Source organism: Vicugna pacos, chromosome 1 (genome assembly GCF_048564905.1).
Source record: "Vicugna pacos chromosome 1, VicPac4, whole genome shotgun sequence".
Lineage (NCBI taxonomy): Eukaryota > Metazoa > Chordata > Mammalia > Artiodactyla > Camelidae > Vicugna > Vicugna pacos.
The window spans coordinates 88,424,130-88,449,869 of NC_132987.1; the positions used below are offsets into that span (position 1 = coordinate 88,424,130).

At 36.3% G+C, this 25,740-nt stretch overlaps 1 long non-coding RNA gene across 1 annotated transcript; it reads right to left on the minus strand.

Moving 5' to 3' along the window:
• Positions 1-201: 201 nt before the first annotated feature.
• On the minus strand, positions 202-6,419 carry LOC140698108 (uncharacterized). The gene is made up of 3 exons (XR_012075572.1): positions 6,382-6,419; positions 1,341-1,493; positions 202-375 (listed from the first exon to the last, which is right to left on the minus strand). It is a non-coding gene; the product is annotated as an uncharacterized lncRNA (long non-coding RNA).
• Positions 6,420-25,740: the final 19,321 nt, after the last annotated feature.

Genomic DNA, 25,740 nt, shown 5'->3' on the forward strand with positions numbered 1-25,740 from the left:
GTTACCTTAAGAGGGAAGAAACATCTATTACATTCCAACAATATCTGTTTCTGAGTATATTATTGTATTTTTATGCTATATAGCATATAATTTTATATATCATATTTGTTGTAGCATTTGACTGAAACCTAAGTAATAACAATGCCAATGTATGCAACGTAGACTAAAACGGTAACACCTCCCTCAAGGCAAACACAGAGACCCAGCAGGCCCGTTATAACTTGAGCCCACCAGTGACGGCGTTTGGAGCGTTCTGCTGACATGGTTTTGAGCATTCCTCAGGATGCAGCCCTACAGACCGCTGTGATCCGTCAGCACGGCTGTCATGGCAAGAAGATTTAGAGCGGTTACAAGTGTTTCACGTATCTGCCAAAACTGAAGTAAATACGTTAGTGCCTGTCTTGTCTAGAAAATTAAAACATTATCGAATATTAATGCACAGCATGCAATATGTAACAGCTTTGTCTTTAGAGATTTGGAAGCATCAATTTTTTTAAAAAAATTTGATGTTCTCTACAATAATGATATGCCAATTAACTTCCCTCCCCAAAATACTACATTGTCTTACTTCCCACCATCCTTTTCCCCAAACCAAAAGTTTGGGAATTTAACACGAATCCTCTTTTTCTTCTGTATAATTTTGGAAGTTTAAGACTTAGGACATTTAAAAAAAAACAGATTACTTATGGAATCAAGGACTAGTACAATTTAATACTTAACATTCTTAATAATGTCATGTAGACTTTGAAGATACATGTATTACAGGGAATGTTATGGGGGGAAATAATGGATTGAGTTTAGCACATCTTACCCAACCCTCCCTGGGTATGAGAGAATAGCTTTACATTTTAGTTTACCAAGGAAAGCCCTTAGTGGATTTTTAAGATGGAAGATGTACTGTGAAGAAGAGAGGATAAAAGGGAATAATTGGAGAAGCAGAAGTGAGAGTGGCTGGCTCTGAGGGAGGAGAGTGCCTTCTGTGTGGCAAGGATACGGGAGTTTAGCAAGCCCATGTCAGGATTAGCACTGCACCACCTTGTGGCACCCAGGTGAGGGTGACAGGATTGGATGGCATTAACTATAAGATGCGTGTAGGGAGCCTGGACATATGGTACTGCTGCTTCCAGCCTTGGCAGAGACTCTGTGCCCTGGCTTTGCAATGCAGAGCCGAGCTGTCTGTCCCCAACGGACCCCTCAGGCAGTGGGCGTTGTTGGGGCTCTCATAGAGCTGCACTGAGTGATAAGGTTCCTTCCCTCATTTCTTTTAATGCCACAATTGTTTATTTATATTTCTAGGTCACTCTAATAAGAAGGAAGACAGAAATAGGCTTAAAACATACCTCAGATAATAATTATCACACTTTGAAGAGTGGGAGTTGGGAGTTGACTTTACATTGGTTGAGAAAAATCAGTGTGGGGTGAAATTTATTCCTGGTACCTATGAAAAATGCAGGATCTTTGAATTCATCGTTCGGTTTCATCCAAAGTGACTTCTGCATTATCAGAAGAGATCAATGTTGGTATAAAAGTTCTATATTGACCTTCCTTTGTTTTTATATTATATGTAATTACTATATTTAATAATTTGGTTATGTAAGACATTAAATTAGAGGAAGCAGGGCAAGGGACACAAGGAGACTTAATACTAGTTTGCTATTTTCCAGTAGGTCTAAAATTGGTTCAAAATAAAATGTTAGAAATTAAAAGACACAAGTAGTCAGAAATCAATCTTGGCCTGGAATTATTTAATATAGCATTAAAAAAATCTCAATAGTCCTTAATGTCCCTATAATAAAGTATACAAATATAATAAACTACTAAAATAAAAGTTTATTAAGATAATTATCAAGAAATTCTGAGTTATCAAGAAACACTTCTAACCAAACTTTCATATTAGCACAAAAGTTATTATAAAAATTACTTTACAACATAGGCTTCAGTGAGAAATTCACCAGAGCAACTAAAGACTCCAGGAAAATCTGGTGTTTGTATACGTATCCGTCGAGCAGAGGAGGTTTGTTAAAGAGGTACTGCAGAAATATGGGGACTTAGTAAGGACAAGTTTCAGAAGTAGGTGAGCATTGGCAGATAACAGGGCAGAGGACACTCTTACAGGGTGTGAGTCTCAGCTGAAAGATACAAGAGAGGCCAAGATTTGATGTGGGACTATTCAACTGAAGAGTTCATCTCAGTGTATGATGGGAAAACAAATTTTTAAGGAGACACTTGCCTGTGGTGTTTGTCTCTGAGTTTTTATTAGTATGGTACTGGGGTAGAATTTACCTTAATATGAAAAAATTAAAAGTCACTAAATCATCAAAGCAAATTAGTTGTCAAAAAAATGACATTTGAATAAAATAATACATACAATAATACAGACATAGAGATGTGAAAAAGAGAACATTTGGGTTAGTCAGCTTAGACCATCCTAGCATGAAAGTATGGCCCTTGGTTTGTGGACTACAGGTGAAGACGCACTTGGCACCCAGGGTTAGAAGAAGTGAGCCTGTGCGCTCACCCATTAGCCTGGACATCTGAGGAGCCTCCTTCCTAGAGACAGATGCTCTGGGATTTTGATGTGGTTCCTGCTACTATTCCTTAGAGCATTGGTTGGAAAGGTGTGGTCTCCAGGCCAGCTCCATAACCTGTACCTGGGAATTTAAATGCACTACCTCAGACCTACTGGATCAGAAACTTTGTGCTGTAGCCCAGCACTATGTGTTTAACAAGCCCTCCAGGGGCCTGCGATGCAGTCAAGTTTGAGAGCGCCTGTCTTGGAGAATAAGTCGCCTCCTCTTATACCAATGAACTTTATCCCGTAGACCTCCTCTCTCACGGCTCACTAGTTTTTAACCTTTTCTTTTGTACCTATTGGGTTTACACTGAAATTTTAATCTAAATCTTTACATGAGGCCTTTTAAAATCCAATTTGTTCATGTTGTTTTCCTACAATCCTATCAGAATGACAAAGCATTTTGACCCTGTCAGTTGTTAACATTAGAAAAACTGATGGTAGAAAAATAATAAAATTGTCAGAGTTGTTGGAGGATGCTAAGAACTAGGGTTATTTTCATCTGTTAAGTAACTGATTGAATTGACAGCACACTAAAAATTCTGCAACAAGTTATACTGTACGTTGGTTGGAGTGAATAAATTTAAGAAAGAGTTCAGTACGTTGTCATACATAAGCATTCCTAGCAAGACTTGACTTGCACCTGTTAAACTATTTCAAAGAATAAAAATACCAGTGCATTCAAGCCAGAAAATTCTACTCACTGCCAGCCCCACTGTGAGGTAAGATGCAATTGGCAACTTACAGACAGAGTAGCAACCCCTAGAGTGTCCCTTAAAATAACTTTTTTTTTTCTGATAGGAAAAAAAATCAACCAGCAATCTCTCACTCTTTTCACTCGCATTTGCCAAGCAGCTGTATTTACAGAAAGCAATGGCCTAATTTTTTAAATCTTGATTTCTAATTGAGCAGTTTGGTGGTCTAATGATTTTAGTTTGTGAAACTCATAAAATACATGGGCCAGAGTAGCTTGAACCTTTTCCCTCTTTCTTCTCTTCCATGTTCTCATTATTTATAATGAGTCTTCCCAGAAACCTTTCAGTGCGTTCCTTGCTGAGTGCATGGACACTGGTGAAGTGGGGAGATAATCAACTCCAGGCTGGGACTTCGAAGCAGCGCCAGCAAGCTACTCATGACTCCAGCAGATGTTTCTGCTTTGGGGGGCCAAAAGAAATTTTATAGGGTTTTTCCTCCCTTTCAGGGAAAATTGCCAGAACAGTCAAGAAATGGGAAATATATAGGTCTGCTTGCATTTCCAAGTTGGGAGGGATATTATGTCCAATAAAAGGAATTTTGAAGAGAGGAATTTCTGAAGACACCATCTCACAATAGTTATGTAAAATGTTCACCAGGAAAAAGAGGAACCAAGTAAAGCTGACTTGGCTTCAGATTTCTCCGAATATTGAAAACTGTGTGAATGTTAGAGGAGTTAGAAATAATACTCATTTATGGTAAAAACACACCTGGGAGTCAATAAGGACCTTCTCCTCCCTCCCCTACCAAAAGACACAGATGCAGGACTCTGAATTTCTTCACTGCCTTTTTCATTTTTTCTGCTTCTCTTAGAAGAATTTAAATTGTGAGTAAACTGCAGGAGAGAATTTTGCAGGACTGTGAGTCTTTTTTATTTTAAATTGACTGTGTACCACATAGTTAAATTTTGTTTCTGAAAACAGTTTCCTTGAGTGGGGAGATCTGAGATTTAAAGCTATTGTAGATTAATGTGCTTGATTTTGATAGTGTTTTTGACCTTGAGAAAAGTCTATGTGCAAAACCATGTGATAAACATCAGAGAGAACTGGTCACATGAAATGCATGTGAAGTAAATCTATAGAGCTGTGCCATGCTCTAGTTCTGGGGTTAAAAGTTTCCCTTTTGGAGTGAGTCTGAAATCTGAGAGAGAGAGAGAGAAGCCTACTACGCCACTTGCTAGAGTCATTTATGTAACTGGAGGTAGAGGATGAGTTTGGAGAATAAGGTTGCTGTAATTCTCGGTGGCTTTTCTGTGTAACAAAGCATCTGCTAAGAAACAGGAATAGTGAGCTATTATAGAGCCATCCTAATAACCTTTAATTAGATTATTTTCTGATATTGTATGCTCAAAGCCATGTAGAAACCATTAACACAGGGCATGTGATTAAGTAGAAATAGTAGTTTAGTCCATCTGTTTAGTAACTCAGATTTACTTATAATTAGTCACAGCTTATGTGTCATATGCTCGACAGATGAAAAGTGGTTTGAGAAATTGTACTATGAAAGAAATGTATCATCCACCTATTAAAGTTCTGATAGGACAGTGTTGACTTTAAAATCCATTAGCTAGTTTATTGTTAAAGATGAGAGTGTTAATTGAGGTCTCAGTAAACCTCTAGGAACCTCCCCTTGATCTCTGAGAGGAAGCAACCTCTACTTGTATGTCCCATTTAACTTTTTAAAACTTTTTGTGGAGTCCTAATTATCTAGTTTATTTCACCTTCATCTAAGTTAAATCTTGAAGGATGAGCAATATTTTGGCTAAATTGAGAAGGGATAGCCCACCCAACTGCGGAGAGATGTAGAAAGATTCAGATTTGGAACCAAAGTGTAAAAAATTTGAAAATTAAAATTCATACACATAAATGTCACATAGGTTGTAAGGAAATGGAAAAAAGATGAAACTAGTGACTTATACAGAAACAAGATTAAAAATGGAATTTCAGACCATAATAAATGGATTAGAGGAAAACAAAACCAGTTTCAGTGTGGCCAGTTGCAAGGTTGTTCTTGAAACAAGATGTTACCCTGAGTGGGGAAGTGATAGTGAGAATTAGAGGTAAGCTGCTGGAGATAAAGAATATTAGAGTTTTAATTGATCAGATTTGCTCATTGACTGTATCATGATGGAATGACACAGAAGGAAAGTCAAAGATTCTATCTAGTTCCTGGCTTGAGCAATTGGTTGGATAGGAGTACCATTCACTAAAACATTTGCAGGTGTGAAGGGAAAGATGGATTCACTACCAGTGCTTGACTAGAGAACAATTATTTCTAGGCATCCTCAGTGTGTATGTGTTCCCAAATCTGTCCATGGTCCATGCATTTTCTTCTGTTCTAGCAACATGCCATAAGTGCAATAACCAAAGGCAGTCTGAGGGAGGCTCACTGCCAGTGCTGTGCTCCCTAACCGTGCTGACTCCCTGATTGTCTTCTGGGCACAGTACTTAAATCTGCTGCTCCACAATGCCTGCTGATGCTGCTGCTGGTCCCTACTGAAGAAACTGGGGGAGGTGCATCTGCTCGAAATTATTGCCCCAGACCAAATCATCGTGGGTTATCATGATGGCATTCAACTTCTGGTTATGTGCCCTCTTTGTTAGAACTTCAAAACTAGTTCTTAATGCTATACCAAGAACAAAAGTCATCTCATTCCTTCCATTTTCTTTGCCATCTTCATCTCTTCCCCTGATCCCTTTGCCTTTCCTTCTTTCCAGACTGAAACACAAACACACAATGCACATATATTCATGTAGAAAGACAAATGCCCATGGTGGTTGCCTACTTTCCAGTTCTACAAAAAACAAGAGCAAAAATCTTCCTTTGAGCTAAATTGGGATACCTCGATGATGTATCAATACCTCATGGGCTTTTTATTCCATACAGTCATGGATTATTGAAAAGGGGTTCTGTTGGGCTGCACCTGCAGGCCTACAAGTCCTGTACTCACCCAGCTTCAAGATCAAAGAGCTCAGAGTCAGTGACAGAGACATTAGTGGTTTAATGGATAAGAGACTCTTACATGTCTGAAGCAAGGTCCTGAAGCAACTCCCTACCGTGTGCGGCAGATGGTAGGCAGGACATGGTAGCAGGTTTCACTCCGGGGGTAGGGAGAGGTTAGCAGTTCTGGGAAGAACTGACATCTGGTTGGCTCGTTGGTTACCAGGGAAACCAGCAGAGGGGCATGCTCCCTTACTGCCCCTTTGATAAGCATAGTGGAGAGTTCTGATCTAAAGCTACAACAATCACTAGCTGGGACCTGTGGAAAGTATGTAGGAAGGTTAGTCATGTGAGTAAGGTATAGGTGAAGCAGGCACTGGTCAATCAGAGGATATACAAAGAGCAAGAGAACAGCCATCTTTAGTGGCCTGACCATACAGAGTCCTTGAAGTTAATCTGCACTGTGCTTTGCAAACTCTAGTATGTGTACGTGTCACTGGGAGACCTGTTTGGTAGAGAAATTTATTCATGTTGATTCTGAGTCAGTGATTCTGGGAACAGGGCTTTGAGCTCTCATTTCTAACAAGCTTTGGAGTAGTTTGGAAGCTTCTGGTCTGCATCCCATGCTTTGAGAAGCAAAGTTCTAGTCTAGGCAATTTTCTCAGAGTACTGGGGGAAGAAAAGAAGTCACAGGCATTTGTTTAATGCAAGACAGTGTGTTTGGTGTTCCTTGTATATTTAGTGACAGACGCTGGATTAGAAGAACTAACTGCCCTGGCTTTCACCCTCTATCTTTTCTGCCACCATAAGCCATATTTCCCTCCAGTACACCTTCAAACATTGGTAATATTTGCATATCATTTTGGAATCTAGAGAAACTTTTGCTGCTCACCAAAGAAATAACTTCCCTAAAGAAGGTGATGAGATCCATATTTGCTAATATTTGGAGGTTTTGTTGCTAATTAAAAGTAAATATTTAATATTTTGCCAATCACCCATGATACTGTGTATATGGTGATTTATTAAACATTTGGAAATGTATAGGTAACAAATTTCCATAGGTAAAGTAAGAGCTTCATTGAATATGGTTTCATACTATCTAATAGAAAGATAGTTATAAAATAAAATCTTGTGTGTTTTTTTTCCCTTTCAAGATAATTGAATTCAAAGTTTTAGTTTAAAATTTGTTTTAATACATAGATGGAATTTTTCTAGAAAAATGCTACTCTGGTCAGGCAGGAAACCTTGTTCATTCATCTGTTATCCTGCAAATGTGCTTCTAAAGCAGGGAGGTTAATGAACCCTCAATCTGAGAGAGCACATAAATTGGGGTGCTAAAAACTGGTGTAGTTCAGCAACATAAAAATAGGGCTTTCTAGCAATAGATTGGGGGATTACCCCCTCCAGCTGAAACATCTGGTCACCAATTCATACCTGGATTTCTTTACGTCTCATCCTTCCCTGACCCCTCCCTTCTTAATGCGGCTGCTCAAATTTAAACAAATGCTGGCAGGGAAGCAGATGGGCTCCACTCACGGCCTGGGGAAGAGCCAACAAGACTAATGCAAGGTGCTCTCTTCTGACCCTGAGGTGACTGCAAGACTTGATCAAAAGGGATCTTTCTCCCTAGGGAAAAGAGATAATGCAGTCTTATTGCTGGCTGGAAACATGCCCTTTCTTTCCAAAGGCGGCCAGTTCAGCTGTGGTTTGTATGCAGAGTCCTCCGGAGGATGTGCTGAAGCCATCAAACCCATATCCTCTGGAATGTCTTCTGGGATTCCAGCACTGTCCAGAGAACAGAAATGAAGTAGCTGTTTCCAGCGATTTACAGTTCTCCTAAATATGAGAAGGAGAGTGTGTGGAGACGTTTGAGCTCAGCAGGGTCCTCACTGAGTGTTTCGGAGAAATTTCCATTGCTTCTGGTTGCAACTTGTAATTTTGCATCTCAATGAATACTATCTGAAACCTTTCAGGAATATTAAATTCATTCAAAGAGGAAAAGTCCCCCTTGTGTTAAACAGCAACATGTAATATTTATTGAAAATCTTAAAATGTCTTCCCAAATTAATATCTGATTCAAAAAGAAGCCAACTGTACAGCCAGGAGGTCAGATGACGTACACATATATTCTATTCATAAATCTATCAAAGAGAAGGGATTATAGCCCTTCACCTTTATCTAAAAAGTTTGAGAGGGCTATAAAACTGGAACATATTAACTGTGTCTATGAAAATTTATATGTGCATATATTCCTAGATTAAATCAAGCAAGGGACTAATGTAGAATATAAAATACTCATCATTTACTTTCTCTTTTGTGAGAGAATATGTTTTGGTTGAGGAATTCATTCAATATTGGATACTCCTTTAGTTGAGACCATGAATAGTTACAATAGAGAGGGAACTGATAGTGGCTATGAAAAAACAAAGACATAACATTAGTTTGTGGGAATGGATCCAAAGTGGGTTTTTTTTTAACCACATAGAATCTCTGTAAATAATCTGTAAGCCCCTGCAGAATAACAGAAACACATTTTAAAAATTGGGTAAAGACTAAGTAAGGTTAGTCTATTGTATAAATTCAAGGACTCACAGATGATTATATCTGGGAAAAATTAGATTTACTATTATTAGTTAATGTAGTTTATAAATTGGTAAAGATTTCTACATGGTATTACTTATATATTTTAAACCACTGGAGACATTGAAAGATTGCCCAGATCCTACTGCTGTCTGGCATTGGACTGATGGGTAGAATGAACTATCAGGCCTACAATGCTTTCTCAGATCCAAGATTTACCACTTACATTGTAGAAGACGTGCTATTCACTGGCTGTTTGATTTTAATTATCTTTTATAAATCTGTAAAATAATGCAACTGCGTAGCCTAAGTAAGAGTCAAGAACTGATACCCTGTGGTCCTAAATAAACCCTCAGATGCGTAGCACAGTATTGTTGTGGTTGTTCAAGGAAGTCTAATTTGATTTGGTTTAGCATGGATTTTCTAGTTTATAGAAACCCTATCATTGCTTATTTTCTTACTCATAATAGCCTCTTCACACATTTAAATTAGTTGCCTAAACTTTGAGGGCATTTGAGCTTGCAATATGGCTTAATTATCAGACTTCAAATGTTATAATCCTTCCTTTGATATTGCACACTCTTTGAAAGCAAAATAGTATTTTCCTTGATTTCCTAGTACCAATTATCACAGTTTCTTAAGTAAGTGGATATCCTTCATATATTCATCTAATCCATAAATCTTTACTATGTCCCTATTGTGTTTTAGATAACATACTAGTCAATGAGTTTAAGGATGTACAAGACAGTTCCAGTACCCACTCTTATAAATCTTAGTGGTTAAGTGAGGATCTACTTACTGATTGATAAAACGTGCCTATCTTAAATCTTCTTCTATCACAACTTAGGAAAATAAAAGGATGGCTATTCTTTTACAAGAAGAAAATACATTAAAATATGCAAATGTTATGGGCTGAATTGTATCCCCTCACAATTTGTATGTTGAAGTTCTAGCCCTCAGTACCTCAGAATGTCACTGTACTTGGAGATAGAGTCTTTAGAGAAGTAGTTAAGGTTAAATGAGATCATTAGGGTAGACTGTAATCCAATATGACTCATTACTTTTATAAGAAAAGGAAATTTGGAAATAGACACAGAAGGAAAACCCAGTGAAGACACTGGCAGAAACTATATGGCAAGGGAAGAGGCTCCCAGACAAAACCAGCCCTGCTGACACCTTCATCTTGGACTTCTAGCCTCGAGAACTGCAAGGAAATAATTTTTTGTTGTTTAGCAACTCCATCTATGGTACTGTTTCAGTAGAAAACAAAGAAGGACCACATTGGTGATGATTTAAGCAGTGTCTTTCAACCTCATTGTTAAGTCACCTGATGGCATAATATGCAAAAGCTTCTTTTATTATTATTATTATTATTATTATTATTATTATTATTACTACCTTCTATGCCTTCACCAGTATGGCACCAAAGCTTTCCAGTTCCGTCACAAGCCAGACCTGGAGATTTAGGAAAGAAGCTTAGATATTATACACAACTAAGTCCTCAAGTATGAGAACATGGAGGGTAGGGACATCTGAACCAACAATTCATTTATAAGATCTTTTCCTAAGGATATAACCAAACACTCACACAAAGATTTAACACTAGGAATTAATTATCTAAAGAAATAAAATATCAAAATAAACCAAATGCATTCTACCATCAAATAACACATTGTAGAGGTATATTTGCTTGTATTGAAAGATATTTCCAATGTATTTCAGAGAAAAAGATGTTGTAAGTTAAGTTCATGGTTTTGTGGGAGAAAAAAGATACAAATATGCATAAAATGGTCAGAAATATACAAACCAAAATATGTCACAGTGATTGTCTCTGAGAGATGGTGTTATAATATTTTTCTTTAAACTTTGTTTTATAATATTTCTGCAATAAATGTGTTATTTTGTTATAAAAATAGCTCCAAAATATTGTCTTTTAAATATGTAAAATTTCAAAGTTTAAATTAAACTTTAAACTCAAATTTTAAATGTCATAAGTCAATATTGTAATTATATGGTTTGAGTAGGACAACCACTGGAAAAATCTTTTTTAAGTCTAAGGCTGCATATAAACATAGTCAACTGATTGCTGGAACAACTGGACATCCACATGCAAAAAGTAAACCTAGACGCAGACCTTATACCCTTCACAAAAATGAACTCAAAATGGACATAGAACTAAATGTAAAACACAAAACTATAAAACTGCTAGAAGAAAACAAACAAAAATTAGATAACCTTGGGTATGGCAATGACTGTTTATATACAGTACTTTTTAGATATCATAATCCATTGAAGAAAGAATTAATAAGCTGGATTTCAAAATTAAATTTTAAATTAAAAGATTATAAATTTCTGCTCTGAAAAAGATAATGTCAAGAGAATAAAAAGGCAAACCACAGATTGGAAGAAATATTTGCAAAGCCATAAAGAATTGTTATCTAAAATATACAAGGGACTTCTAAATAAAGGCACAAGCAACCCCATGAAAAATAGGGAAAATACCTGCGCAGACACCTCACCAAAGAAGATATACAGATAACAAATAATCATAAGAAAAAATGTCCAACGTCATATGTCATTAGGGAATTGCAAATTAAAATAACAATGTGATACCACTACCTACCTATTAGAATGGCCCAAATCCCAAGTACTAAAAACGCCAAATACTGGAAAGGGTGTAAATCACCAGTAGCTCTTACTCATTGCTGATGGGAGTGCAAAACGGTACAGACACTTTGGAAGACAGTCTGGCAGTTTCTTATAAAACTAAGCATATTGTTATCATATGATCCAGCAATCATGCTGCTTGGTATCTACAAAAAGGAGTTGTGAGCTTGTATCCACATGAAAACCTACACACAAATGTTTATATCAGTTTTATTCATAATTCAAAACTCAGAAGAAACCAAGATGCCCTTCAAGATGAGTGTATAAATAAACGGCCCAGACAATGGAATATTATTAACCATTAAAAAGAAATGCGCTATCAAGCCATGAAAAAACGTGGAGGAACTTCAAATACATATTACTAATGGTAAGATGCCAATATTGAAAGGTATGTATTGTATGATTCCAACTATATGACATTCTGGAAAAGGCAAAACTATGAAGAAGACAGTAAAAAAGATCAGTGATTGCCCTGGAATGATAGAAGGGAGGAGAATGGTGGAGTAATGAGTAGTCAGGGCACAGGATTTTTAGGGCAGTGAAACTATTTTGTGTGATACTATGTTGTTATATACATGCCATTATACATTTTTCCAAACTTACAGAATGTACAACACCTAGTGAACAGTAAGGTAAACTCTCAACTTTGGATGATTGTGATGCATCTGTATAGGTTCATTGTAACAAGTGTGCCACTCAGATGGGTGATGCTGATAATGGCTATGCACATGTCAAGTCTCGGAGGGATGTGGGAAATCTCTGTGCCTTCCACTCATATTGCTGTGAACCTAAAACTATTCTAAAAATGTCTTCACATACAAAAAAGGCAATTTAATTCTTAAAATAATATAGATTATATGGCTTTGACATTTAAGATCATAACTTCCAAATTCTGATCAAAAGCCAATGAATTCTTAGTTAGCATGTGCCTGATTATTGTGGGGAAGCTTGAGGTGAATTCATCAATAAGTGTAAATAGTAGTGATTTGGCAATGCTAGAAAATGAATCAAAGATGGATAGAACATGATCCTTGTCCAGTAGAACTTATACTTGTAAAGTAAAATGTTAAGAACATATACAAAACTGGATGTGATTTTCCTAGCCTGCATAATGACCATGTCCTCTAAAGCCCGGTTGCGTATTCCTCTCCATTTCATGTAGGGATGTTTATGCTATATCCATTTATATCTGTCATTCCTTCCCTTATACTATCCTTTTAATGTATCCTTGCCCATCAATTCAACAAATATTTATTGAGCAAAGTATTCTGCCAGTTCCGCAGATTGTGGAAGAATGAGAGGCCTAATACAAACATTAATGTAACCAAAGCAAATTATAAAATGTACAAATGACATAGGAGAATAATCAAGGGAATTCTTAGTGAGAAAAATGAAATCGAGTTTAAAAATATTTGAAAAGACCTTTGAAGTTTTGAAGGATGGACAATATGGCAGCCAACAGAAGTGGGGAAATTATGATATAAGAATAGAAGGAGTAACATAGGCAACACAACAAAGGCAAGGGAATATGGGCATGTTCCAGGTAAAATAAGTAGCCTGTTTTGGTCAAAGGAAAAATTTTTGAAAAGATTAGAAATGTTGAGTAGAAAATATATGGTTGAACAAGGTGAATTCTCCAGGACTGTTCTTGGAGTAAAAGTAGAAGTAATGAAAAACCAAAAAGGAACTTAAGGTGTAAAGTGATTATTTAGAACTATGCTTTAGGAAGATTAATTTGGTCACCTTTGAAAAAGGATGCATTTGTAAGACACATTTGAATAGTGCAATATATATATATATATATACTAAATCTGACATGCAACTGAGAAAATTTACACAAATATTTTTGTAAATGGATGCACATTTAATTTTCGCATTTGTAACTATGCTAAGGAAATTGATACTTAATGCAATTTTATTTTGAATTCTTTTGTCAAGAAAAATCCCCTTAAAGAACTGTATTCTCCTTTTTATAGTGTGGATTTTTGCATACAAATTTAAAGCAAATTAAACACACAGTGAAGTAAAATCGGTTCCACAATGTTTAACACTTTGTGTTTTAGCAACATTTTGAAAGACACAAAAATCATGAAGATATTATTCCTGTTGTTCAGTACATCTTGGTCTGTTTTAGGTTTTAAACTCCTGGACAGCATGTAATGTTTTTGTGGAATTAAAAAAAAAGTTTATTCAGATATTTAGGTTGATTAAGTGTAAGGTCAATAAAATCTATAGATTAATGATACCAGGTAATATAAACCTTAGAAATCATTGTGTTTTATCTTTTTGAATGTTTATTCAAATTATGCATAAGGGACTACAGGCAAATTCAAGTTAAGTATAAAGTGCTAAGGCAATAGCTGTCTCATTCTTTTTCAGTAGGAAAGCAGTGAACTTGACAGTGCTCAGAGGGAGGATAATGCAAACTTTCTGTTTCTGTTTAGAATGTGATTGTGCATACAAATGCCCTACATTTGTCCGAAGTGTCTTGATTCTGTATTTGCTGCTTAAGCTGATGGTCATGTGGTTGATGGAAAGCCAATAACAATCATGAAGAGCACAATGGTTTTATAGAAAAAAATATTTAGTTTACTGACCAAAATATAATTAATACCTTTTATCCAATCTAAGCCTGAATATTTGAAAAAAGGTAGAAATTGGCAATTACAAAAAAAAGCTACAAATTCAAATTTAAGCAAATTCTATACTGTTCCTCAACTTTCTATGTAGAAAATAAAACATCACTGCTTATTCCTGACTAGTGTTTTAAGGGTCTTGAGATTTTTCAGAGTAATCTTTTTGTTAAAAAAATTGTTAGACATTGAGTCAGCAATATGGCTTATATCAATAGCTGATCCCATCTGATTTTTTTTTCTTTCTGTCCATGGCAATGGGAGATGTTTCGCAGGACAAACTTGATGTTTGTTTTTCTCTGTTCTTTCAGGCCTAATTTTTTTCAGACCTTTATTATATAAAGTATTTTCTTTGTTAGTAATATAAGTTCATTTTAGGAAGATAGAAAATTGAGAAAAGTTTGAAAAAAACCACAATATTCTTACCACCTAAAAGCTTAACCACCATTCACAATTTACTTTTGTGTTGTTTTCCATGTGTATAAATTATTTTCCAAAAAATTTAATATACTGTATATGATTTTATAATTTTGTCTTTTCTATAAGATGTTCTATACAATTTAAAAGTTATTACTAGTTATTAGCATTATATATTGTTATTAGCTGTTATTCAAAGGTATGCTATTTAATGATTATACAGAATATATTAGAGAAAAATTTTGTTCTATTTAAAATTTCCAAAATTCTTGAATTTCTCTATTATAAATTTTCTCTGTTTCAAGTAACAATGTTGCCACTGTAAACATGTAATTTAAGGCTCTTCTATTTTCTAGGTTAAATTATTATAAGCACAATTGCTGAGTCAAATATTACAAACATATTTAAACCTCTTGAAAATTTGTTAAAAGAAATTCTGGAACATTGTATCAATTTATACCACTGGGGCAGGGAGTGAAAATTATCTCTAACTCTCGTCACTTTGGACACCGTTAGTTTTAGACCCCGCCCCCCAAAAAAAGTTTTCATATTATTCTATTTTTCATTTTTTGATTACTAATGATGCTAGACTCCTTTCATATATTCATGGGTCATTTATATTTATTCTTTTGTGAATTTCCTTTCAGTGCCTTTTATACATTTTTCTGTTGAGGCATATGTTTTCATCTGACATATTTGTATGATCTCATAAAAGATTAATAATGCTATTTGTCTGCCTCGTGCATTGAATTCTTTTCCAGTTTATCATTTTTTTTGAACTTCGGATTATTTTTGACATGGTAGTTTCATTTGTTAAGTAGTCAAATATATCTTTTTTGTTTTTTGCATTTTTGATTCATATCTTTGCTTATATGCTTTAAAAAGCTTTACCTTAGATATAGTACCTTCAATTCAACTCATATTTATCGTTTGACTTCTAAATGCCTAGCAGTAATATAAACAAAATAGAAATTCTAGGGTATTAAGTATGCTGCCTCTGCCCTTAATCCTCCTGTATTTTATTATTCCTGTTCCCTACTCATTACATTATATTAGGCATTATAAATTATATTCCCCTTACCCAAAATGTAAAACCCATCCTAAAGAAATAATAGATTTTAAGTGAGTCCAGGACTACTCTGAGCTTCTGCTTTACAGACACTGCTTTGACAGGCTCAAGTAATCCTAACCAACATTGACAGTGTATATGTAAATGCAGATACGTTGCCCTGTAAAGTTTGGAACTAGTCTTGTTATTGTCAGTACAACATCCTGTATGCCAGGGTTGAACCTTGAACTCATGGGCTTACTTAGATCCATAGCCTTAACCTAATTCCTACGATGTTTTTATAGTCTGTTTCTTGGTTGCCTCCTGATTAGCGTTTTATTTCCTCCATGAGGATGACAGTGCTGAATTGAATGATAAACTACTTCGCGAGGCTCCTTGGCGAGGCTATGACAGTGTTGTGTTTTGAGAGGTCCAGCTAATGTGGCACCAGTGTTCCTGGACCCTGGCCACTGACTGGATCCTCCACACAGATGGAACCACCTAGAACTACCACTGGTTACCTGCTTGCCTCTGGGCTTTGACCACTGCAAGTCCCTGAATCAGAAGCCTAGTGAGCTGTGTCTAATTCAAGTCCAAGTTTAGGTTAGCCCCATGGATCAGAGGGCTAGTTATTTCCTCTCTAAGGAATAAACTAAGAGTACAACCCTTGATAAGAAAATCTGAGTACAGTATGTTAACTAAGTTTCAGGAAGCCAGGAGTACCAGAGTAGGGGTTCTGAATGGTTTCTCAGGAACGTCTTTACCAGAAAAGCAACATTTGAGCAGAGAGACCTGAGGGGAGTTAGGAGTTAGCTATATGAATATCATGAGGAAGAGCACCCCAGGCAAAAGGAACAGCAAGTACAGAGGTCTTGAGTTATAATTATATTTGAAGTGTTTGGGGAACAAGAAGACTAATATGATTGGTCCTGAGTGAGTGAGAAAGGGAGTAGTGGGAGATGAAATGATAAGATCAGGGACAGAGCAGGGCCAAACCATACAGAGCCTTGTAGGTCCTGGTAAACACTTTGTTCTCATTACGAGTGAGAAAGGAATCTAACGGAAGCATTTTAACAGAGGAGTGATATGATCTGATTTATATTTTAAAAGGAATCACATTGACTATCATGACCATAGACTCTAGAGGATTAAGGGCAAAAGCAGGAGAATATGCAGAAGGCCATAGCAGTTTTCCAGGTGAATTATGGTGAGCTGGGAAAATTTACTGTCTTAGTCCATTCTGGTCTGTTTAATAAAATGCCACTGACTGCGTAGTTCATAAACAACAGAAATTTATTTCTTACGGTTCTGGGGACTGGAAGTCTGAGATGAGTGTGCCAGCATGGTGAACAAGGGCTCTCCTCCAGGCTGCAGCCTCCTTCTTGTATCCTCACGTGGCGGGAGGAGCTGGGGAGCTCTGTACGACCTCTTTTATGAGAGTACTCATCTTATTCACGATGCTCCACCCTAATGACCTACTCACCCTCAAAGTCCCCACCTACTAGTACCATCACCTTTGGGGGTTAGGATTTCTACATATGAATTTGGGGGAACACAAACAGGTGGTAATACTGTATTTGGATGAAGTAGTTAGATTATGATTATACTTTGATGGTGGAACTAATAGACAATGCTGGTAAGTTAGAAAGATACCATGGACACCTCCAAGATGTCTGGAGTGAATACCTGGAAGAGTGGCGTTCTCATTAACAAAGATAAGGAAGGACAATTCTAAGAGGGAAAATCAGAAATTTGGTTTTGGACATATGAAGTTTGAATAATTTAGCAGATATCTAAATGGAGATGTTGGATAAGATGTTAGAGATACGAATCTGGAGTTCATGGGAAGAGGTCTGGGCCAGAGAAGTAAATTTGGGAATCATCACCATATAAATTATATTAAAAAGCAGGAGAATGGATGAATCACATATAAAGTCAGTATAAATAACCAGAAAAAGTCCTAAGTAAACGCTCAAGCAAAGAAGCTATACTCTGTGAGAAAACAATGGCCTGCGAAGTAAGGGAAGAACCAAGAAGCTGTGGGAAGAAAGCATTCCAAGGACAGTGCAGGGGTTCTGGGGACTGGAAGTCTGGGTGACTGGGTGATTCAACATGTTCACTGGAGAATTAGCCACTGCATTTGGCAAAGTGAAAGTCACTTTTGACCTTGACAGATTAAAAATTAAGGTTTTTGTATTATAGGGATAAACTATGTTCTTTATGTTTACCTGAGGATGTATATTTTAAGTAATTATCTTCTGCCTATGTTGTTAGCAGAAACAAAGCAACAAACAAAATCTTAATATTAAGAAGTCACAGCACAGCTGTTATTCCATTAATGAAAGATATAACAGAGCAGGGAAAATTAAGAGAAAGACAACTAAATGACCAAGACAGTTTATGGTAAGTTAAAATTAGAATACCTTAGTCTAAAAAGATGAAGACAAAAAAGTCTAACATATTTGAAGATATGCGATAGAAAGTATAAAATTTAGGGGATTTACCTAAATTTCTGGATTATGTTACTTAGCAGGTACCCTTTTATGTTTGGAAAATGATGTGTTTAGTTATAGTAAACACACACACAAACACAATGTGATCATTTAAAAGGATTTAAAAGGTGTAACCATGTGTTGATTTAACCATCATCTCCCTTTGCCTCACTCTTGTAGTAGTAACTTCACTTCTCTTTTATCTAATTTAAGTCAGTCCTTGATTATAATCAGTCCTTGGCCTCAGTGTCTTAACTCTCTAGCCTCTTTGCCCTTTATTATGCCCACCTGGAAAATGCCAATGCTCGTTGCATAAAACACTCTGCGTATACTGCCCATATCTTGCCCAGCCAAATAAACATTGTTGGAAGGAAACCCCATGACCATACTGATTTGTTTCCTTTAAACTCATAACCCCTTACACACAATGGGTCCTTAGTGTAATCTGTTAAGTGTCTCATATTTACTTCCCTATCTAAGAAGTCTCTTGCATCTCCTTTCTTTTGTTCTCAAATGCCAAGTAATTCCCTCTCCATCCAATTTCCAGCTGGTGGCAATGCTTTTTACTTAGCTATTAAAAGTCATTATTAAAAATCAGGAAAAATAAAACCAAAACTACTGCATGATTTTTCTGACAGACCTACTGACTTAATCCCATTTATATCTATGTACTCTGTTTTAATCTTGCCACAATGAAGCTAATGTCTGTACTCCTGCTAAACCAGTCTATTCACATGTATGCTACAGTCCATCCCTCTTGCCTTCTAAACTATGCCAGTTTTTCAGTTACTCCCACTGTATTCCACATCAACCTTCTTTAGTAATAATTGCCAGCTAAATACATAGTTATTTTGTTCATTTTAAAATAAATTTTCTTGAATATCTATTATTCTCCATTGACTACTTGGTTGGAAGCATAAAGTCATAATGAAATAGTTGTGTAAACTTGTTGTCTCAAACAACATTTCTGAACTCATTTCAGTCAAATTCTAGAAGGCCAGTGTTTACTAGAAAAGAACATAAAGGACTTTTCTGGAGGGAAAGGAAGCCTCTATCTCTTTTTTTGTGTTACTTGTATGACACAATTTTCAAAATTCATTAAATTGGATGTTTAAGATCTATGCTTTATACTACATGTAAATCATACCTCAAAAAAGGAAAAATGTAAACTAGCCCTATTCCCCACTCTAACTGTTCACCAACCAACCAACAAACAAGCAAAGCACATGCAGACAGTTAAGTTTTAAAAAGGGGTTCCTGGACGGAAGTGTGAGAGAGGGCCAACTCGAAATAAAAAGAAATGACAAGTGGCATAATAGATATAACTGAGGTTAGCAGTTTGAAACTTGTAGTGATTCTAATTTCCATGGTATATAATTTTGTCCTCCTGGGATTAGTTAGAATGATGGAGAGAGTGGACTATAACAATTTATCCAGGTTAAAGAATTTGTGGGCAGTTTGGCAGGGCGTTTGGTCAGTGGAGTAGCTGAAACACCTGAACAGTGATCAAAAGGTGTGGTTTATATGTCCCTGCAAAGCTGGTATAATTGGAAAAAACAGTGAGAAAGTGAGAGGGCATTTTGTTCAGATAGCTGCATATTAGAGTGCGAGGTGGTCATGGGTTGACAGCTAGCCATACAGAAATGAAAAGAACACTGGCAATGGGATGCAAATTCTCTTTCATTAGTTTAGTTATCTTGAAAAAGTCATTACTCCTCTAATGCTGTTTCATCTGTTACAGAAAAGAATATCTGCTGATTCCCATATTTGTAACAATAATTGAGATGATTTACACAGAAGCATTTGGTAATCTGTTAAATGTCATACAAATATAAGGCGTTATCAGGAGGTTTTTCTTACCATCAAAAGTCTAACGTGTTTAATAATTATTTATGAAATGAATCAAATCATTTATTGTAGCTATTTCTTAAAAACTAGTTTTTATGTGCACTTAAACATGTCCATCAAAATCTGCATGACTCAAAGCTTTGTCAAGAAGTCCTTAATTTTATTGAACTAATCAAAGAGGATTTAAATTTTAGTAAGGGTACCTTTTCCTTTAAGAGATTTGCATGAAACTAGCACATCTAGTAGTTTTAATTTTAATCAGCAATTCTTTGAAAAAGTCCTTTAACAAAAGCCTCACAGCAGATGGTCACATAATAAAAAATGTGTCCATTAGCTAAACATTAACACAACACAATACATTAACTTGATGTTTTCTTTGATTAATAAACACCTTCTCATAATATAACAAATTGCTGTACTTTTATTATTACAGATGCTTTTTTTTTTCTGTAGGAGAGGAGAAAATATTCCATTAGAGGTCCTGATTGAAAAACTAGCATTTCATAAACTAGACAATTGATTTCAGGCTTTTACAAATTATTTGCATTATGCCAGACAAAACGTGAACCCAGCACAAAAAAGGTATCATGAAAGATGTAAGTTTATAAAACATATAGTTTCTACTTTGCATTTTCTCTACATATAACAAACACATATTATTTATGCTTAAATTCTTCTTATAATCATATTTTGAAAGACTTGATTTACTAAAAGTCTTTAGAATCCATTAGTTTTATTCCTTTTTCCTTTTCTCTATAATGAATGTTCTTTATATAGAGAGCAATATGGTACTTTGGGGAAAGGTTATAGGCCTTCATATATATTCATTTCCTGGGACCACCATAACAAACTACCATAAACTGAGTGGCTTAAAACAACAGAAATGTGTTCAGACACAGTTCTGAAAGCTAGAAGTTCAAAATTAAGGGGTAGGCATAGCCATGATTCTCTGATAGCCTTAGGGAGTAAGTTTTCCTTCCTTCTTCCTAGCTTTGGGTGGTAGCCATCAATCTCTGGTATTCCATGGCTTGCAGACACATCACTCCAGCATCTATCTCTGTCTTCACAAGGTGTTCTCCAGTGTTTTTGTCTTTTCTCCTCTTCTGACAAGGACATCAGTCATGTTAGATTAGGGTTCACTCTAACTGAATATTACCTCATCTTAACATGATTACATCTGCAAAGACTGTATTTCCAGATTACCCCACATTTAGAGGTATGAGGAGTTAGGACATCAACATACCATTTTGGGGGGACACAATTCAACCCATAACAAAACATGTCATGTTGAATATGTGGAAGGCCAGTTGTAGAGATAATACTCTTTAAGCAATCAAAAAAAAGAACATAGGAAGCTTCCAGTTTGATTTGAAGAGGAGCAGAATTTGCCACCTCAAAATATGCTTCTTTGGCAAAATGATTATCATGAGTTGGTTATTTTTAAGAATCAGCAGACACAGGAGAAGCTCTGAAAACCTAGTAAAAGTCATCCTTTTACAAGGGAAATTCATATTTATAAAAGAAATCTCCATTTGTAAGGATACCTTCCTCTCTATACCAAAAAGAGGAAAATAACTGTATCTCTAAAAACTCTTATCAGTGGAGAGAGCAGAAACTTAAACTTGCATAACAGCCTTACCCTGTGTACTGTGGCTTTTCCTGGTTACCTATGGTAACCGGCTCCCCTCCCCCAACATCTTTTCTCTGTAGCTGGAGGTGGCATTTAATGTGGTGGTCGGGCCATTTCTAGGAGTTGCGCAGTTTTCCTGGGTCTCTCCCTTGTATGTAAGAGGTATCCATGTTATTAAACTTCTGTTTGTTTTTCTTCTCTTAATCTGCTGTTTTATTAAGGGGGAGGGAGTGTCTCAGTCACCAGCCTAGAAGGGTAGAGGGAAAATTTTTCTCCCCTACAGATTCACCTCTTAGGTAAACATTGAAAGTTCCCTAGGAATGTCTGCAAAATAAGGATCAGAATGAGCTGTGTCTAGCATGAGGCTTGGAGGTCAGCTGTCACCTCAGTAATCAGAACTATAAGAGAGGGTAATTTTTTAAACATTTTACTTGGAAAAAATTATAGCTTCACAGGAAGTTATAAAAATAGTACAGAGAGACTGGTGTAACTTTCATCCAGTTTTCCCAATGTATTGGGAAAATACAATGCACTGTACCCAATTACAGTACTATATCAAAACTAGGAAATCAATTTTGGTAAAACATGTGTAAAGTTCTATGCAATTTTATCTCATGTGTAGAATTCTATAATCACCAAAGCAATGAAGATACAGAACTATATCATCACCACAAAAATTTTGCTCATGCTTCCTTTATAGTCAAACTTACCGCCTCCCCCCAACCCACCCCACCCCACCCACACATTGCCTAGGGATTCACCTATTTGTAGTATTGTATGTTCTGGAAGGATTGAAAACAAATCAGATTTCCCTGACGCTCCTCCCCCTCTCCTTCCCCCCACCTCCCCACCCCCACACAAATCATAAGAGTTTGGTTAGAGAGCACTATGGCAAAAAGAGCCTGCCTTCTGGTCCTGATAGGGCAGCAGTCAAGTCTTACAAGGCCAATTCCTGGCTGCGTAATCATGGAAAATACTTTGAGCCATGGTGTGTTCATTTTAATTCTAGTTACAGAGCTATTACGCAGATGTAAAACTGCGACCTAAAATCTAGAACATAATTCCTCACTTGGTCATTTGCTGGAAGTTGGTTAATTGTAACAGGCCAAGCTAGTTGTGACCCTGCCCACCTGAACAAATTGAGTCCAAACTTGGAGACTGAGCAAGTCCTTTTTATGTTGCCTGCTTCCAACACTGTCCCTTCCCCACCTTTGCTCCAACTTCTAAAAGTATCTGAACCACCTTATGAAGACAAAGCTCGTGATGTTAAACTGCACCAAAAATGACCATGGAAAAGAGTAACGACACATGAGACATTAGTGGTTTGCTGTTTTGTCTTGTCATCACTTTGTATCTTTGTAAATAATCAAATAATTAAGACAAATTTATGTTGTGAGGAAGCAGCTACATGAGTTGGAACAGACCATATGATGAGAAATCATTGTCATGGGACTGTTTCAGTCTATTAATTAATCTATTTCACCTTCTCTGTGAAGCACCCAATAAGGCCCTGAAAACAAAAAGTATAAATTCTTTCATATAACCTTCCCTTCTTCAAAAGTACAGAATTTGAAGGTTATTCTACAGATTGTTGACTTAAAACTTGTTACATTAATACAAACAGCCACATTTTTCAGTGGCAAGAGTAATTATTTTTAAATTGAAAGACTTTTTTTTTTTTGGTAACACCCACATGATTGTCTCATAATTCTTTTTCTGCAGATATTTATTTTAACAGAAAATTGCTGTATTGACATAGTCTTCTTTTCCCAGAACTCTTGAGAGAGATATAGAAAATGGCAATAAAGATTCTCTTTCTTCAGAGTTGAACTGAGACACTTTTTCAAAGTTTCTAGAAATAGGCATAGATAATTTCTGAGTCACTGCAGCCTTTAAAAAAATCCTTTCACACTCACCTAATCAGTGATGACATAGCTTGTCTCAGAAAACTCATAGAGACCTTGGTATCTGCTTGTGTGCTTGGGTCTACCGGCATTCCTCCTCTCCTGAAAATGCCCTGAATGGAGGGTCGCTGGATATACCAAATGAAAATATAGGAAACATTTTGGTTTCCGATAAAAAGCAAATAGCTTTTATAGTAGAGGTATGTTCCAAGGGTTGCAAGAGAAAACGCAAAATATTGTTTATCTGGAATTAAATTGTAACTGTATTTCTTGTTTTCTACCTGGCAACCCTACTTGAATGGGCTGATTTTCACCCTCCTGTGAACTGTTGTCATAAATCGATCTTGCAGATGCACAGCACCCTGCATCTCCTGAGCTAGGCTTCTTGCACAGGGTGGGCCTAGGTCCTGCTAGGCAGGTTCTCTTGGAGCTGCTCCACTGGAACTTCATTTCCACCTAGACTGATACCGTTGTTGTCACTCTCTCTCTGTCTCTCTCTCTCTCTTTTTTTCCCCCTGCACTTGAAGTAGCAGACTATCTCAGAACCAGCATAACACAGTTCTCACCACTTACTGTATGACATCGGACAACCAACACAGCCAGCTGCATTTCCTCCAGCTGTGATGTGAACGTAATCTTGCTCATTCTGAGGGTCTAAGTCTGTCCTTCAGCATGGCATAGCATGCAAATTAAATACTTTCTTAAAATAAATGTGTACGGGAAAGTATTTTTGTTGTTGTTGCTTTTTAGCCCCTATGTTTTGAAGAATCTTAAAATCCTATTTAATATGTGTTCACTTTTCATAACTGGTATATATGTACATACACATGCATGTATGTATGTGTTTATTTCAAAACAGCTATTCTGTTGTGTTCAGTTTTAGTTGCAACAGGCCAGAATTCAATTGGAAAAGTCTCTGTAACGTAAAAGAAAAACTGTTAATGTGATGTTTTTGTCCCAGAGAAACCCTGATGAATATATTCTTATTTGAAGACATAAAACCCTCTAAATATTTGACATGGGCTCATCACTTGTCACACTCCTTTTGTTGTGTTAGAATATTTTCTTCTAGCTAGTATTCAAAGCCAAACATACCTAATTTCTTCCCTTTGGGGTTTTTCTGAGTGTAGAACTAAATGAAATTAAGGTATACCAGCCCTTGTACCACTTTCTTCTGTGAGGTTAATCACGGTGGGTGATTTCCTGAGCCACTGATAGCTAATACAGACCCCACTGCCTTCTGCTGGTTTCAGTTACAGTAGGAGAATTCCAAAAAATTCTGGGAAAAATGATTTCCTTTTACTAAAGTGATTCTTCAGTATTATTTCTTGTCTCTCTGAGGATTGCAGAGTTCATTTGCTTCATCCGCTTACCAATTTGCTCTTTTTCTTTTTATTCACTATTCATTAATAAATTCACTATTTATTAATGAAATGTTAATTATATTTTCCCCTTATTTTTCTCCCTCTGCACCCTCTCCCCCATTTTCTCTTTCTTTTATATAATATAATTATACTGAGGGAAAATAAAATACCAGCTTTTAGGTATCTCATTGGAAAAAAATAAATGGATTATTTTAAATGGCACATATAAATGAAACATATAAATACAAATATGCATATACATATACATTCTTCGAATCTTTTCTCCTTAACTTGCAGAATGTAAGCCTGAAGCTGCTTTAGATTTTTCAGCAGGGGTTACACCCCAGAGCAACATACCTCCAGCTGTAGGGGACTATATGCAGCTCTCCGGGAGGCCCTGTCAAACTCCTCTCATGCGGCTGAGGGAAGGAAAGGGCACCCCTTACTCTACCCCCCAAGAAAGAGCAGGTAAAAGAACACGAATAGCACCTTTCTAAATCCTCCTGTAAATCTCCAGCCTTTATCTCCTAGCTATGGGAAAGGGGATTAAATATCACCAAACTAGTTTCAGATATTTAATTTTTAACAACTTTATGTGTTAGTCAGTAATTGGAATGTTGTAATTATCACTGTAGGGTCTCAGTCTAATTTTCTAACTTAACATGCCTCTGTAATATTATTCACAGTGTAACCTAAGTGGAACTCAGGAAATCTATATTGACTGACTCACTTTCTTTTCTGATTCAAAGTGGATGTGATAGTTTCCATCATAAACCCAAATAAATAGCTACCAAATAACTACTGAGGCATTTTACAAATGGCTTCATGCAAACAAGCAAAATCCTCAAATAATTTCAAGCCAATATTTTACTAAAACCACAATGTGAAAATT